Genomic DNA, 16,383 nt, shown 5'->3' with positions numbered 1-16,383 from the left:
TTTAATCCACTATGCTTCCTTTTGTTTTCGATTGGATCATTTAGCCATTTTACATTCAAAGTAATTATTGATAGATACATATCTATTGTCATTTTATTACTTGTTTTGTGAATTTTTATGAAGATACTCTCTGATCCTTTTCTTGACATTCTCTCTGTCATGATTTGCTGATTTTCTTTAGTGATATATTTGGATTCCCATGTCTTAATTCTTTGCACATTTATTACAGCTTTTTGATATATGGTAACATTTTGTGTGTATATAACCTCTACTATATATAGCTGTCTACATTAAGTTGATCATCATTTAACTGTATCCCTCATTTTCTCCTTTCCTCCACATGTTTGAGGCACATATGTTTTATACCCTTTTTTGTGAGTTGCATAACTGGTTTATTTAAAGACAAATTCATTTCATTGCTTTGTGTTTCATACCACTATACTGACACTTTTCACTTTTCCATTCCACTGAAAGTGTCTCTTTTCATATTTCTTGAAGATCTGGCTTAGTGATTGTGCACTGTTTAGTTTTTTGGTAGTCTGGGAAACTCTCCTCGTATTCTGAATGTTACCCATGCTGGATGGAGTATTCTTCACTGCAGAACCTGACCCTAAGGCTGACCCTCACACTAACAAACTCTCTCAACTGAGCCTTCCAAGTAGGCTTTTTCCATGCACTAACCCTAACCCAAACCATGGCTCTGACTCTAATAGAGGCTATATGCCAGTTCTGAGGAAACAATGGATTTGGGACACATGACTAATGTGAGATGATTGGCCAGGAAGAAAAAGGAAATGGTGCCTTTTGCAATGACCAAGTGCAGCCAAAGAGTAGGATTCTGAGCTAAATCCTAAACTTACATCACATAATCAGCCTAGGCCTGACACCTAAAACCAAAGCCTGTTGCAAATCCTGACTTTTTCCCGCAACTCAGTCCTCTGTGGGGATTCCACTATGCAGCTGGTTAAAACATTACTATCTGCTGGGACCTAAGCTTAACCCTAATCATCACTCTGTTCCTACCCAAGCCTGAATCCCAAGCCTGACCAAACAAGGAATTTGGAAAACATGACTAACACAAGATTACTTAGCCAGGAATGGAATAGAAGTTTTGTTGTTTGCAACAACAGGGATGGAACTTGTGCATAGGATTGTGGGCAAACACCTACACTAACCCTCATCATCACCCTAATAGTGAACATGATACATAAGCCCACCCTCGCCATAACACTCGCCCTCAGCTCAGCCCTTTGGGGAGTGAGCCACACTACTGCCAAGAGGCTGCTACCATCCCCCAGTCCTTAAACCTAACCCTAGCCATCGCTCTGGCCTTACACAGGCCCAAAACTCATATCAGAGATAGCAAAATAAATGGGGCAAATGACTGAGGCCATATTACTCTGCCCCAAACACAGAAAAAAAAATAGGGCCATTTCCCAAATCAAGATGGAGCCACTTTGTTTCTGAGGGAGAACTTTATCCTACCCCCCACTATCACAATAGCCCTTGAACTGAATCCTATATATGACCCACACCCCCAAACTCGCCCTCAACTTAGCCCTCTAGGGAGGGTTCTGAACTGCTGGTGGATAGTCCCCTATCATCTAATGGGCCCTAATCCTAACCCTAGCCATGGCTCTGGCCCTACCTGGTTCCAGATTCCAGATCTGAGGAAACAATTTTGGGACAGAGACCTTATGCAAGATTATTCAGCTAGGTACATAGTAGGAATCAATGCTGTTTTTAATGAATGGATCAAGTGTGACAGTGAGATTCAGAGCAAAACCCTAACCCTAATCCATGCCTGCAGCCTAGTCCCTGAATGTAAACCTTAAGCCTGACTTTCACCCTTACCATCGAACTCAATTCAGTCCTCTGGGTAGGGCTTCTCCCTGCTGGCACATTGGCCCCTACCATTTCCTGGACCCAAACGCTACTTCTAGCACTGGCACTCATTCTAACCTCGCGCCATTTCTATGTCTGAGGAAGAAAATGATTCAGGATACATGACCATCACAAGATTATTCAGCCAGGAACACAAAGGAATCCATGCCCCTTGCTGTGACTGAGATGGAACCAAAGAAAATGATTTGGACTGAAAATCTAACCAGACCTCACAACATCAGCCCAGCCTTTGCACCCTAACACTTTGGCTGACACACTAATCCTCACCCTCAAATGACCTCTCCTGAGAGGGCATTGTGCCCTGCTGGCAGATAGAGCCCTACTGTTTCCTGAGCCTTAGCCCTAACCCTTCTCATGGATGTGGTGCTCCCAGGCCCACATTTCAAGTGTCAAGAAACAATGGATTTGGGACACAAGACTTATTGCAGCTGATACCTCTGGGGACAAAGTGGCAACCTGTGCTGTTTGCCATGAGGTTGGAGCTAGAAAGTAAGATTTTGTGCAAAAACCTGACTCTAAGCCACACACCCTTACCCTTACCCTTAGTTTTTCCCCTCAACTGAGCTCTCTGGGGAGGGCTGGGCACTGCTGGAGGATAGACCCCAACTATCTCCCGGACCCCAAACCTATCCCTCATTATAGCTCCATCCCTACCCAAGCCCAAATCACAAGACAAAGGAAACAATGGATTTGGGCCAATGACTGACTCAAGATGGCTCAGTCAGACCCACAAGAAGAAATGGTGCTGGTTGCAAACATCAGGATGGACCAGGGAGTATGGTACTCTGAAAACCTAAATGTAATCCACCCCATAAGCAGCAGACCCTAAGGCTGACCCTCACACTGTCACTTACCATCAACTGAGCCCTCTGTCTATGCCTTCACACTTCCAGCAGATAAGTCTTTACCATTGTCCTCACCCTAACCATAACTCTAGCCACAGCATTGGCCCTACATGTGTCTGAATGCTAGGTCTGAGGAAAAAATGCATATAGAACAAATAACTAAGTCAAAGTTGTTCAGCAAGCCCCATAAGAGAAATGGTGCCATTTGCAAAGACCACTCTCATTTTAACTGAGGAGTTGGGTCAAGTTCTCTGGACTCTGGAATACATTGGGTTATGGTGCCTCTCACCAATTGTGTGTAGAACTATGTGTACATCAGGAAACATAGGGCATTTGAAGGTGCCCAGCACAGAATGTTTGCATGTAGGCAGGCCCGTAGGGGTTGGGAGAAATACAGCCTTTCTTCTGTAACAAGGAAACAATGAGTTATGTTACCTTTTCAGTTTTATCTCATTCTCATTTGAATTTCAGATGAAGGCTTCCTCTGGACTGGGTTCCCAGCTAGAACCAGTGGTATTTTTCCCTTTCTTCAGTGCAGAAGTGCTCTTATTCTGAAAAAAAGCCATGAATTCCAATATAATATGCTATTCATTTTTTTTCTCAGCTTGATCCCACTTTCATAGGAAATGAAAAACTTTGGCCACCCATGTGTCCATTCCCATTATGTTGCTGTTCTTTTTTTAATGTTTATTTATTTTGAATAGAGAGAGATAGAGACAGAGACAGAAACAGAGACAGGGAGACAGAAGGTCTGAAGCAGGTTGCACGCTGCGACTGCAAAGCCTGTTGCAGGGCTTGAACTCATGACTGTGAGATCATGACCTGAGCCAAAATCAAGAGTCAGCCACTTAACTGACTGAGCCACCCAGGCACCCCATCCCTTGCTGTTTTTCTAATTATATATTGGTTCCCACCAGGAAGAGTGGGCCTGTCAATAATTCAGTGAATAAGCAGGATTGATGCAGAGCTCCCATTCTTCTCCCTTGCTAACTGATAGCAATAAGTTCCTGATATACAAAAGTATTGATTGACATCCTGTCACTGATGACTTGGAGCTTGAAAGGATGGAGTTGGCATGATAATTGTTAGACAGCAGAACTCCAACCACTGGCTGCTACAGATGTCTTCATTCTGTAGAGCAGACAGTTCACCCATTTGCAGTATTCCTCAGGACCTGCTATGGGCTGAAACAGCCCATTCAAAGAGTAATGCACAAGAGCCACTTTCCAAATACTTGAGGATCTGTCCCAAACCAGAACCTGCTATGAATCATTACTTCCTGAAAGGACAGGGGGAAAAGGCCAATGCCAAAAACTTTCCACATCTTTCTGAAGGCACAATGAAGATTTCCTTTTGTCTTATCTCACAGATTATTCTTACTCCTGAGACAAATATCTAGCCAGGATATTGTGGTTGCTTCCTTTTTTTCTTTTTTTTCTTTTTTTATTTTTTTTAACATTTATTTATTTTTGAGACAGAGAGAGACAGAGCATGAACAGGGGAGGGTCAGAGAGAGGGAGACACAGAATCTGAAACAGGCTCCAGGCTCTGAGCTGTCAGAACAGAGCCCGACACGGGGCTCGAACTCACAGCCCTCACAGACCACGAGATCATGACCTGAGCTGAAGTCGGCCGCTTAACCGACTGAGCCACCCAGGCGCCCCACTTCCTTTTTTTCTATAGCACATTCTCTTTTGTAATAAACAACTTTGGCTTGTGTGTGTCTTTCTCCATCCTGTTACTCTTTTCCAAGGTAAGTTCTCCCTTTTGTCAATTCAGGGACAGTGTCTCAGAGACATTTTCTCTACTTTTAACTAGGGACTCTGGCCAAGTTCTTGTCACTCTGGGATACATTGCATCACAGGGTCCTTCAAAAATTGCCGTTCAGTACTATGTTGACAAAGGTAAGCCCAGGGTATTTCAAGATACCCAGAAGGAATTCTCATGTGAAGTCAGGGTCAGAGATATTGGGAGGGAGCTATCCTCAGGGGACAAGAGGAATATGCAGCTATTCATTTTCAGCTTTATCCCATGCTCAAAGGAAATTGAAACTTTGGCCCTTGTGTAGCCTTTCCAATTCCCTTGGTATATTGATAAATACGTCTTGGGTCCCAGGCAAGGGCAATGAGGCTGTCACTCATATAGTGAGTGCCTGGACATTACCAATGAGCACTGACTCTGGTCTGTGCTAACCAAGAGCAATCAGCTTTTTGATATACCCAAGGAAAGATTGCCTTTCTGTGAGTACTTGAGGTTTGGCTGGCTGATATATGTAATGATGGTTACCCAGCTTCTCTCCTTTCCTGGACGTTAAGGTGCTTTCACTCTGAAGATCAGTTGGTCACTTTCCACATCATTCCCGCATAAGGTTTCAAACACATTTAACTTAGTGAAAGAAGATGGTAGTTGAAAGATGGTTTCTCCACAGTATTTTTTCAGAGTCGAGTATATTTCACTCTCCATCTAGTTCCCAGCATTGGTTTTCACACACTTCTAACTTAAAGAAAAAAGATGTTAATTGAAAGATGGTTATCCCACAGTGTTGTTTCACAGAGTTGAGTATATGGCACTTTCTTCCTAGACCCTGCATGGGTTTTCAAACACTTTTAAATTAGTGAAATACAATGGTAGTTGAAAGATGGTATCACCACACTGTTGTTTCACAGAGTTGAGTAGATGGTACTTCCCTCATACTTCCTCACCTGGGTTTTCAAGCAAAACTAATTTAGTGAAACAAAATGTTAGTTGAAAAATGGTTTCCACACTCGGTTGTTTCACAGAGTATATGGCACTATGCACATAGGCCCTGCATTGGTTTGCAAAAATTTATAACTTTGTAAAATGAGATGATAGTTGAAAGATGGTTTCCCCACAGTGTTTCATAGAGTTGAGTATATGGCACATTCTGTGTATGACCCACAAAGGTTTTCAAACATTTCTAATTTAGTGAAACAAGGCGTTAACTGAAAGATGGTTATCTAACAATGTTGTTTCACAGAGTTGAGTATATGGCCACTTCCTGCTAGGCCCTGCATGAGTATTCAAACACTCTTAATTTGCGAAATCAGATGGTAGTTGAAAATGGTTTTACCACACTGTTTTGTGACATAGCTGAGTAGATGGCACTTTCCTCATGGTTCCCCACATGGGTTTTCAAACACTACTTAGTGAAACAAGATGTTAGTTCAAATATGGATTCCCCACAGTGTTGTTTCACAGAGTTGAGTATATGGCACATTCTACATAGGCCGCACATTTGTTTTCAAACAACACTAAGTGAAACTAAATGTTGGTTGAAAAATAATTTCACGACAGTGCTGTTTTACAAAGTTTAGTATATGGCACTTTCCTTGTAGGCCCTGAATAGATTTTCAAACACTTCTAACTTAGTGAAAGAAGATGTTGGTTGGAAGATCTTTTCCCACTGTGTTTCATAGAGTTGAATGTATGGCACTTTCGATGAAGGCCCTCAAATATTTTCAAACACTTCTAACTTAGTGAAAAGGGATCTTAGTTGATAGATGATTTCCACAGAGTTGGCGTATCAAAGATTTGAGCATATGGATCTTTCCGAATAGGTCCCATATAAATTTCAAGTCCTTTTAACACAGAGAAATCTGATGTTAGTTGAAAGATGGTTTCACCACACTGTTGTTTCACAGCCCTGGTATATGGCACTTTGCGTGTAAACCCTGCAAGTGTTTTCAAACACTTCTGAGATATTAGTTGAAAGATGGATTCCCCATAGTGTTATATCACACAGTTGAGTATATAGCATTTCCTGCATAGGCCCCTCCATAGTTTTCAAACATATTTAACATAGTGAAACCAGATGTTAGTTAAAATATGGCTTCTCCACAATTTTTTCAGAGTCGAGTATATGTCACTTTCCACATAGTTCCCAGAATAGATTTTCAAGCACTTCTAACTTAGTGTAACAAGATGGTAATTTGAATATGGTTATACCACAGTGTTGGTTTCACAGAGTCGAGTATATGGCACTTTTCGCCTAGACCCCACATGGGTTTTCAAAGACTTCTAACGTGGTGAAACCGGATGTTAGTTGAAAGATGGCTTCTCCACAGTGTCACTTCACAGAGTTGAGTAGATGGCACTTCCCCCAGTTTCCTGCACAGGTTTTCTAACAATACTTAAACAACATGTTATTGAAAGATTGTTTCCCCACAATGTTGTTCCACAGGGTTGAGTATATGGCTCTTTCTTCATAGACCCCGCATAGGTTTTCAAACACTTCTAACTTAAAGAAACCAGATATTAGTTGAAAAATCGTTTCTCCACATTTTTTCACACAGTCGAGTGGATATCACTTTCCTCATAGTTCCCTGCAAATGTTTTCAATAACTGCTAACACTGGAACAATATATTAGTTGAAAGATGATTTCACCACACTGTTGTTTCATGGAGTTGAGTATAAGACACTTCCCTCATAGTTCCCATCAAGTGTTCTCAAACACTTATAGTGAAACAACATGTTAGTTGAAAGATGGCTTCACAACAGTGTTCTTTGACAGAGTTAAGTATATAGCACTTCTCTTATAGTTCCCCACATAAATTTTCTATCACTTCTGAATAAATGAAACTGAATATTTGTTGAAAGAGGGTTTATCCACAGTAATTTTTCCCAGAGTCGTGTATGTATCACTTTCCTCATCCTTTCCCTCACAGATTTTCAAAGCATTCTCACTCAATGAAAAAGGGGGTGAGTTGAAAAATAGTTTACGTAGGGAAAGTGCCATATACTCAACACTGTGTGAAAACACTGTGGAGAAACATCTTTCACCTAAGAACTTGTTTCACAAAGTTAGGAGTGCTGAAATCCTAGATATAGGAACAGGAGAGATGGCGGCGTAGGAGGACGCTGGGTTCACCTCTTCCTACTGATCACTTAGATTCCACCCATATCTGCCTAAATAACCCCAAAACCACCAGAAGACTAGCAGAAAAGAGTCTCTGGAGCCAAGTGTAGACAAGAGGCCCACGGAAGAGGGTAGGGAGGGTGGAGAGGTGGTGCGTGCTACATGGACTGGCGGGAGGAAGCCAGGGCAGTGGAGGGGCAGCCTGCCCAGCAAGGCGGAATCCCTGAGTCTGGCTTGCAAAAGAGGTGCCAGACTACATGAGTTCTGACAGCCAGCAGCACTTAACAGCTGGAATGTTATAAGTCAACAGCTTTGCTCGGAGACCGTGAGGGCAAGAGGACACTGGAGGGAGAGGTGTTGAGCCCTGGAAGACAGAGCTCAGCTCAGCGGGGAACAAAGGCTCTGGCCAGCACCATCTCCCTCTACCATCCCCCAGCTGAATTGCCAATGGGAACCAGTTCCTGTCACCGAACTTGCACCATGCAAACACCCAACTTTGTGTTTCTGGGGATCCATCCCTACAACTGGTCGGCCTCCCTCCCAGTGCTACAGGGCCCCTCCTGCAGGAGACCACCGATGGCAAAGCGAGTTAAGCCTGCCCTTCCCGCCTGTGCACCTTGCGGATCCATCCCAGCTACTATGCCAGATCCGATCAAAGCAGCACCACAAGCCTGGCAGGTTGCAAGTATCCCAGACAGGGGCCACACCACTCCACAGTGAGTCCTGCCCCTGGGAGAGGGAAAGATAAGGTGCACACCAGTCTGTGACCCCAGCGATGGGCTGGGGACAGATATAGGGTCTGACTTTGGCCCTGCCCACCAACACAAGTTACTCCAGACAGCACAGGGGAAGTGCCCTGTAGTTTGTCTCCCCCCAGGGACTATCAAAAATGATGAAACTGAAGAATTCTCCTCAAAAGAAACTCCAGGAAGTAGCCACAGCTAACGAATCGATCAAAAACGATTTAAGCAATATAATGGAAAAAGAATTTAGAATAATAGTCATAAAATTAATAGCTGGTCTTGAAAAAAATATAGAGGACAGCAGAGAATCTATTGCTACAGAGATCAAGGGACTAAAAAATACTCACGAGGGGCTAAAAAAATGCTACAAATGAGGTGCAAAATAAAATGGAGGCAACCACAGTTCGGATTGAAGAGGCAGAGGAGAGAATAGGTAAATTAGAAGATAAATTATAGAAAAAGAGGAAGCTGAGAAAAAGAGAGATAAAAAAATCCAGGAGTATGAGGGGGAAATTAGAGAACTAAGTGATGCAATGAAACGGAACAATATCTGTATAATAGGAATTCCAGAAGAGGAAGAGAGAGAGAAAAGGGCTGAAGGTGTACTTGGAGAAATCATAGCTGAGAACTTCCCTGATCTGGGGAGGGAAAAGGCATTGAAATACAAGAGACACAGAGAACTCCCTTCAGACGTAACTTGACTCAATCTTCTGCATGACATAGAATGAAACTGGAAAAATACAAGGATAAAGAGAAAATTCTGAAAGCAGCTAGGAATAAACACACTCTAACATATAAAGCAAGACCGATAAGACAATTAGCAGACCTATCTACTGAAACTTGGCAGGCCAGAAAGGAATGGCAGGAAATCTTCCATGTGATGAAAAGAAAAAATATGCAGCCGAGAATCTTTTATCCAGCAAGTCTGTCATTTAGAATAGAAGGAGAGATAAAGGTCTTCTCAAACAAACAAAAACTGAAGGAATTCGTCACCACTAAACCAGCCCGACAAAAGATCGTAAGGGGGATTCTGTGAGTAAAGTGTTGCAAGGACCACAAAGTACCAGAGACATCATTACAAGCATGAAACCTACAGACATCACAATGAATCTAAACCCATATCTTTCAATAACAACACTGAATGTAAATGGACTATAAGCTCCAACCAAAAGACATAGGGTAACAGAATACATTAAAAGCAAGACCCATCTATTTGCTGTCTACAAGAGACTCATTTTAGACGTGATGACACCTTCAGATTGAAAGTGAGGGGATGGAGAACTATCATGCTACTGGAAGTCAAAACAGCTGGAGTAGCCATACTTATATCAGACAAACTAGACTTTAAACTAAAGGCTGTAACAAGAGATGAGGAAGGGCATTATATAATAATTACAGGGTCTATCCATATAAAACAGTTAATCACAAACATAAGCAACCTTATTTATAAGAATGTGGTAATTGCAGGGGACTTTAAAACTCCACTTACTAGGGGGGGAAGATGGCGGCATAGGAGGATGCTGGGCACACTGCGCGTCCTGCTGATCACTTAGATTCCACCTACACCTGCCTAAATAACCCAGAAAACCGCCAGAAGATTAGCAGAACGGAGTCTCCAGAGCCAAGTGCAGACGAGAGGACCACGGAAGAGGGTAGGAAGGGCGGCAAGGCAGTGCGCGCTCCACGGACTGGCGGGAGGGAGCCGGGATGGAGGGGCAGCCTGCCGGCCAAGCAAAGCCCCTGAGTCTGGCTTACAAAAGTGGAGGGGCCAGACGGAGTGTGCTCCGACAGCAAGCAGGACTTAGCATCTGGGAGGTCATAAGTTAAAAACTCTGCTCGGAAAGCAGGAAGGCTGGAGGACAAAGGGAGGGAGAGTTGGTGAGCCCTGGGACAACAGAGCTCAGTTTGGCAGGGAACAAAGGCACTGGCCAGCGCCATCACCCTCGCCCATCCCCCAGCCAAAATCCCAAAGGGAACCAGTTCCTGCCAGGGAACTTGCTTGCTCCTCGAAAACACCCAACGCTGTGCTTCTGTGGAGCCACCCTCCGGCAGCGGGTCTGACTCCATCCCGCTGCCACAGGGCCCCTCCTGAAGTGGACCACCTAAGGAGAAGCGAGTTAAGCCTGCTCCGCCTGCCCCCATGCACCTTGCCAATCCACCCCAGCTAATACGCCAGATCCCCAGCACCACAAGCCTGCCAGTGTGCAAGTAGCCCAGATGGGCCACGCCACCCCACAGTGAATCCCGCCCCTAGGACAGGGGAAGAGAAGGTACACACCAGTCTGACTGTGGCCCCAGCGGTGGGCTGGGGGCAGACATCAGGTCCGACTGCGGCCCCGCCCACCAACTCCAGTTATACACCACAGCACAGGGGAAGTGCCCTGCAGGTCCACACCACTCCAGGGACTATCCAAAATGACCAAATGGAGAATTCCCCTCAAAAGAATCTCCAGGAATAACAGCTAATGAACTGATCAAAAAGGATTTAAATACTATAACAGAAAGTGAATTTAGAATAATAGTCATAAAATTAATCGCTGGGCTTGAAAACAGTATAGGGGACAGCAGAGAATCTATTGCTACAGAGATCAAGGGACTAAGGAACAGTCAGGAGGAGCTGAAAAACACTTTAAATTTTTTTTTCAACGTTTATTTTTGGGACAGAGACAGAGCATGAAGGGGGGAGGGGCAGAGAGAGAGGGAGACACAGAATCGGAAACAGGCTCCAGGCTCTGAGCCATCAGCCCAGAGCCCGACGCAGGGCTCGAACTCACGGACCGCGAGATCGTGACCTGGCTGAAGTCGGACGCTTAACCGACTGCGCCACCCAGGCGCCCCTGAAAAACGCTTTAAACGACATGCAAAATAAAACGGAAACGACCGTGGCTCGGATTGAAGAGGCAGAGGAGAGAATAGGTGAACTAGAAGAAAAAGTTATGGAAAAAGAGGAAGCTGAGAAAAAGAGATAAAAAAATCCAGGAGTATGAGGGGAAAATTAGAGAACTAAGTGATACACTAAAAAGAAATAATATACGCATAATTGGTATCCCAGAGGAGGAAGAGAGAGGGAAAGGTGCTGAAGGTGTACTTGAAGAAATAATAGCTGAGAACTTCCCTGAACTGGGGAAGGAAAAAGGCATTAAAATCCGAGAGGCACAGAGAACTCCCTTCAGACGGAACTTGAATCGATCTTCTGCACAAATCATAGTCAAACTGGCAAAATACTAGGATAAAGAGAAAATTCTGAAAGCAGCAAGGGATAAACGTGCCCTAACATATAAAGGGAGACCTATAAGACTCGTGACTGATCTCTCTTTGGAAACTTGGCAGGCCAGAAAGGCATGGCAGGAGATCTTCAATGTGATGAACAGAAAAAAATATGCAGCTGAGAATCCTTTATCCAGCAAGTTTGTCATTTAAAATTTTTTTTTAATGTTTATTTATTTTTGAGACAGAGAGAGACAGAGCATGAACAGGGGAGGGGCAGAGAGGGAGACACAGAATCAGAAGCAGACTCCAGGCTCTGAGCCATCAGCCAAGAGCCTGACGCGGGGCTCGAACTCACGAACCGTGAGATCGTGACCTGAGCTGAAGTCGGACGCTCAACTGACTGAGCCACCCAGGCGCCCCGCAAGTCTCTCATTTAGAATACAAGGAGAGATAAAGGTCTTCCCAAAAAAAAACTGAAGGAATTCATCACCACTAAACCAGGCCTACAAGAGATCCTAAGGGGAATCCTGTGAGAAAAAGTACCAGAGACGTCGCTGTAAGCATAAAACATACAGACTCTAAACCCGTATCTTTCTATAGTAACACTGAATGTAAATGGACTAAATGCACCAACCAAAAGACATAGGGTATCAGAATGGATAAAAAAACAAGACCCATCTATTTGCTGTCTACAAAAGACTCATTTTAGACCTGAAGACACCTTTAGATTGAGAGTGAGGGGATGGAGAACTATTTATCATGCCACTGGAAGCCAAAAGAAAGCTGGAGTAGCCATACTTATATCAGACAAACTAGACTTTAAATTAAAGTTGTAACAAGAGATGAAGAAGGGCATTATATAATAATTACAGGGTCTATCCATCAGGAAGAGCTAACAATGATTAATGTCTATGCACCGAATACAGGAGCCCCCAAATATATAAAACAATTACAAACATAAGCAACCTTATTGATAAGAATGTGGTAATTGCAGGGGACTTTAACACTCCACTTACAGAAATCGATAGAGCATCTAGACAAACGGTCAACAAACAAGGGCCCTGAATGATACACTGGATCAGATGGATTTGACAGATCTATTAATAACTTGGCATCCCAAAGCAACAGAATATACTTTCTTCTCGAGTGCACATGGAACATTCTCCAAGATAGATCACATACTGGGTCACAAAACAGCCCTTCATAAGTATACAAGAATTGAAATCATACCATGCATACTTTCAGACCACAATGCTATGAACCTTGAAATCAATCACAGGAAAAAGTCTGGAAAACCTCCAAAAGCATGGAGGTTAAAGAACACCCCACTAAAGAATGAGTGGCTCAACCAGGCAATTAGAGAATAAATAAAAAAATATATGGAAACAAATGAAAATGAAAACACAACAATCCAAACGCTTTGGGATGCAGCAAAGGCAGTCCTGAGAGGAAAATACATTTCAATCCAGGCCTATCTCAAGAAACAAGAAAAATCCCAAATACAAAATCTAACAGCACACCTAAAGGAAATAGAAGCAGAACAGCAAAGACACCCTAAACCCAGCAGAAGAAGAGAAATAATAAAGATCAGAGCAGAAATAAACTATATAGAATCTAAAAAAACTGTAGAGCAGATCAACGAAACCAAGAGTTGGTTTTTTGAAAAAATAAACAAAATTGACAAACCTCTAGCCAGGCTTCTCAAAAAGAAAAGGGAGATGACCCAAATAGATAAAATCATGAATGAAAATGGAATTATTACAACCAATCCCTCAGAGATACAAACAATTATCAGGGAATACTATGAAAAATTATATGCCAACAAATTGGACAACCTTGAAGAAATGGACAAATTCCTAAACACCCACACGCTTCCAAAACTCAATCAGGAGGAAATAGAAAGCTTGAACAGACCCATAACCAGTGACGAAATTGAATCAGTCATCAAAAATCTCCCAACAAATAAGAGTCCAGGACCAGATGGCTTCCCAGGGGAGTTCTAACAGATATTTAAAGCAGAAATCATACCTATCCTTCTCAAGCTATTCCAAGAAATAGAAAGGGAAGGAAAACTTCCAGACTCATTCTATGAAGCCAGTATTACTTTCATTCCTAAACCAGACAGAGACCCAGTAAAAAAAGAGAACTACAGGCCAATATCCCTGATGAATATGGATGCAAAAATTCTCAATAAGATACTAGCAAATTGAATTCAACAGCATATAAAAAGAATTATTCACCATGATCGAGTGGGATTCATTCCTGGGATGCAGGGCTGGTTCAACATTCGCAAATCAATCAACATGATACATCACATTAATAAAAGAAAACATAAGATCCATATGATCCTGTCAATCGATGCAGAAAAGGCCTTTGACAAAATTCAGCACCTTTCTTAATAAAAGCCCTTGAGAAAGTCGGGATAAAAGAACATACTTAAACATCATCAAAGCCATTTATGAAAAGCCCACAGCTAACATCATCCTCAATGCGGAAAAACTGAGAGCTTTTTCCCTGAGATCAGGAACACGACAGGGATGCCCACTCTCACCACTGTTTAACATAGTGCTGGAATTTCTAGCATCAGCAGACAACAAAAGGAAATCAGAGGCATCAAAATTGGCAAAGATGAAGTCAAGCTTTCACTTTTTGCAGATGACATGATACTATACATGGAAAATCCGATAGACTCCACCAGAAGTCTGCTAGAACTGATACATGAATTCAGCAAAGTCGCAGGATACAAAATCAATGTACAGAAATCAGTTGCATTCTTATACACTAACAGTGAAGCAACAGAAAGACAAATAAAGAAACTGATCCCATTCACAATTGCACCAAGAAGCATAAAATACCTAGGAATAAATCTAACCAAAGATGTCAAAGATCTGTATGCTGAAAACTATAGAAAGCTTATGAAAGAAAGTGAAGAAGATATAAAGAAATGGAAAGACATTCCCTGCTCATGGATTGGAAGAATAAATATTGTCAAAATGTCAATACTACCCAAAGCTATCTACACATTCAATGCATTCCCAATCAAAATGGCACCAGCATTCTTCTCGAAACTAGAACAAGCAATCCTAAAATTCATATGGAACCACAAAAGGCCCTGAATAGCCAAAGGAATTTTGAAGAAGACCAAAGCAGGAGGCATCACAATCCCAGTCATTATCCTCTACTACAAAGCTGTAATCATCAAGACAGCATGGGATTGGCACAAAAACAGACACACAGACCAATGGAATAGAATAGAAACCCCAGAACTAGACCCACAAACGTATGGCCAATTAATCTTTGACATAGCAGGAAAGAACATGCAATGGAAAGAAGACAGTCTCTTTAACAAATGGTGCTGGGAGAACTGGACAGCAACATGCAGAAGGTTATAACTAGACCACTTTCTCACACCATTTACAAAAATAAACTCAAAATGGATAAAGACCTGAATGTGAGACAGGAAACCATCAGAACCCTAGAGGAGAAAGCAGGAAAAGACCTCTCTGACCTCAGTCGTAGCAATCTCTTACTCGACACATCCCCAAAGGCAAGGGAATTAAAAGCAAAAATGAATTACTGGGACCTTATGAAGATAAAAAGCTTCTGCACAGTAAAGGAAACAACCAACAAAACTAAAAGGCAACCAACGGAATGGGAAAAGGTATTAGCAAATGACATATCGGACAAAGGGCTAGTATCCAAAATCTATAAAGAGCTCACCAAACTCCACACCCGAAAAACAAATAACCCAGGGAAGAAATGGGCAGAAAACATGAATAGACACTTCTCTAAAGAAGACATCCGGATGGCCAACAGGCACATGAAAAGATGCTCAACGTCGCTCCTTATCAGGGAAATACAAATCACAACCACGCTCAGATATCACCTCACGCCAGTCAGAGTGGCCAAAATGAACAAATCAGGAGACTATAGATGCTGGAGAGGATGTGGAGAAACGGGAACCCTCTTGCACTGTTGGTGGGAATGCAAACTGGTGCAGCCACTCTGGAAAACAGTGTGGAGGTTCCTCAAAAAATTAAAAATAGTCCTACCCTATGACCCAGCAATAGCACTGCTAGGAATTTATCCAAGGGATACAGGAGTACTGATGCATAGGGGCACTTGTACCCCAATGTTCATAGCAGCACTCTCAACAATAGCCAAATTATGGAAAGAGCCTAAATGTCCATCAACTGATGAATGGATAAAGAAATTGTGGTTTATATACACAATGGAGTACTACGTGGCAATGAGAAAGAAAGAAATATGGCCCTTTGTAGCAACGTGGATGGAACTGGAGGGTGTGATGCTAAGTGAAATCAGCCATACTGAGAAAGACAGATACCATATGTTTTCACTCTTATGTGGATCCTGAGAAACTTAACAAAAACCCATGGGGGAGGGGAAGAAAAAAAAGAGGTTAGATTGGGAGAGAGCCAAAGCATAAGAGACTCTTAAAAATTGAGAACAAACTGAGGGTTGATGGGGGTTGGGAGTGAGGGGAGGGTGGGTGATGGGTATTGAGGAGGGCACCTTTTGGGATGAGCACTGGGTGTTGTATGGAAACCAATTTGACAATACATCTCATATATTGAAAAAAATAAAATAAAACTCCACTTACTAATGAATGAATAAAGTAATTGTGGTTTATATTCACAATGGAATACTACTTGGCAATGAGAAAGAATGAAATATGGCCTTTTGTAGCAACGTGGATGGAACTGGAGAGTGTAATGCTAAGTGAAATAAGTCATACAGAGAAAGACAGATACCATATGGTTTCACTCTTTTGTGGATTCTGAG

Source organism: Lynx canadensis, chromosome X (assembly GCF_007474595.2).
Source record: "Lynx canadensis isolate LIC74 chromosome X, mLynCan4.pri.v2, whole genome shotgun sequence".
Taxonomy (NCBI): Eukaryota; Metazoa; Chordata; class Mammalia; order Carnivora; family Felidae; genus Lynx; species Lynx canadensis.
Note: the sequence above shows the minus strand (reverse complement) of the source record.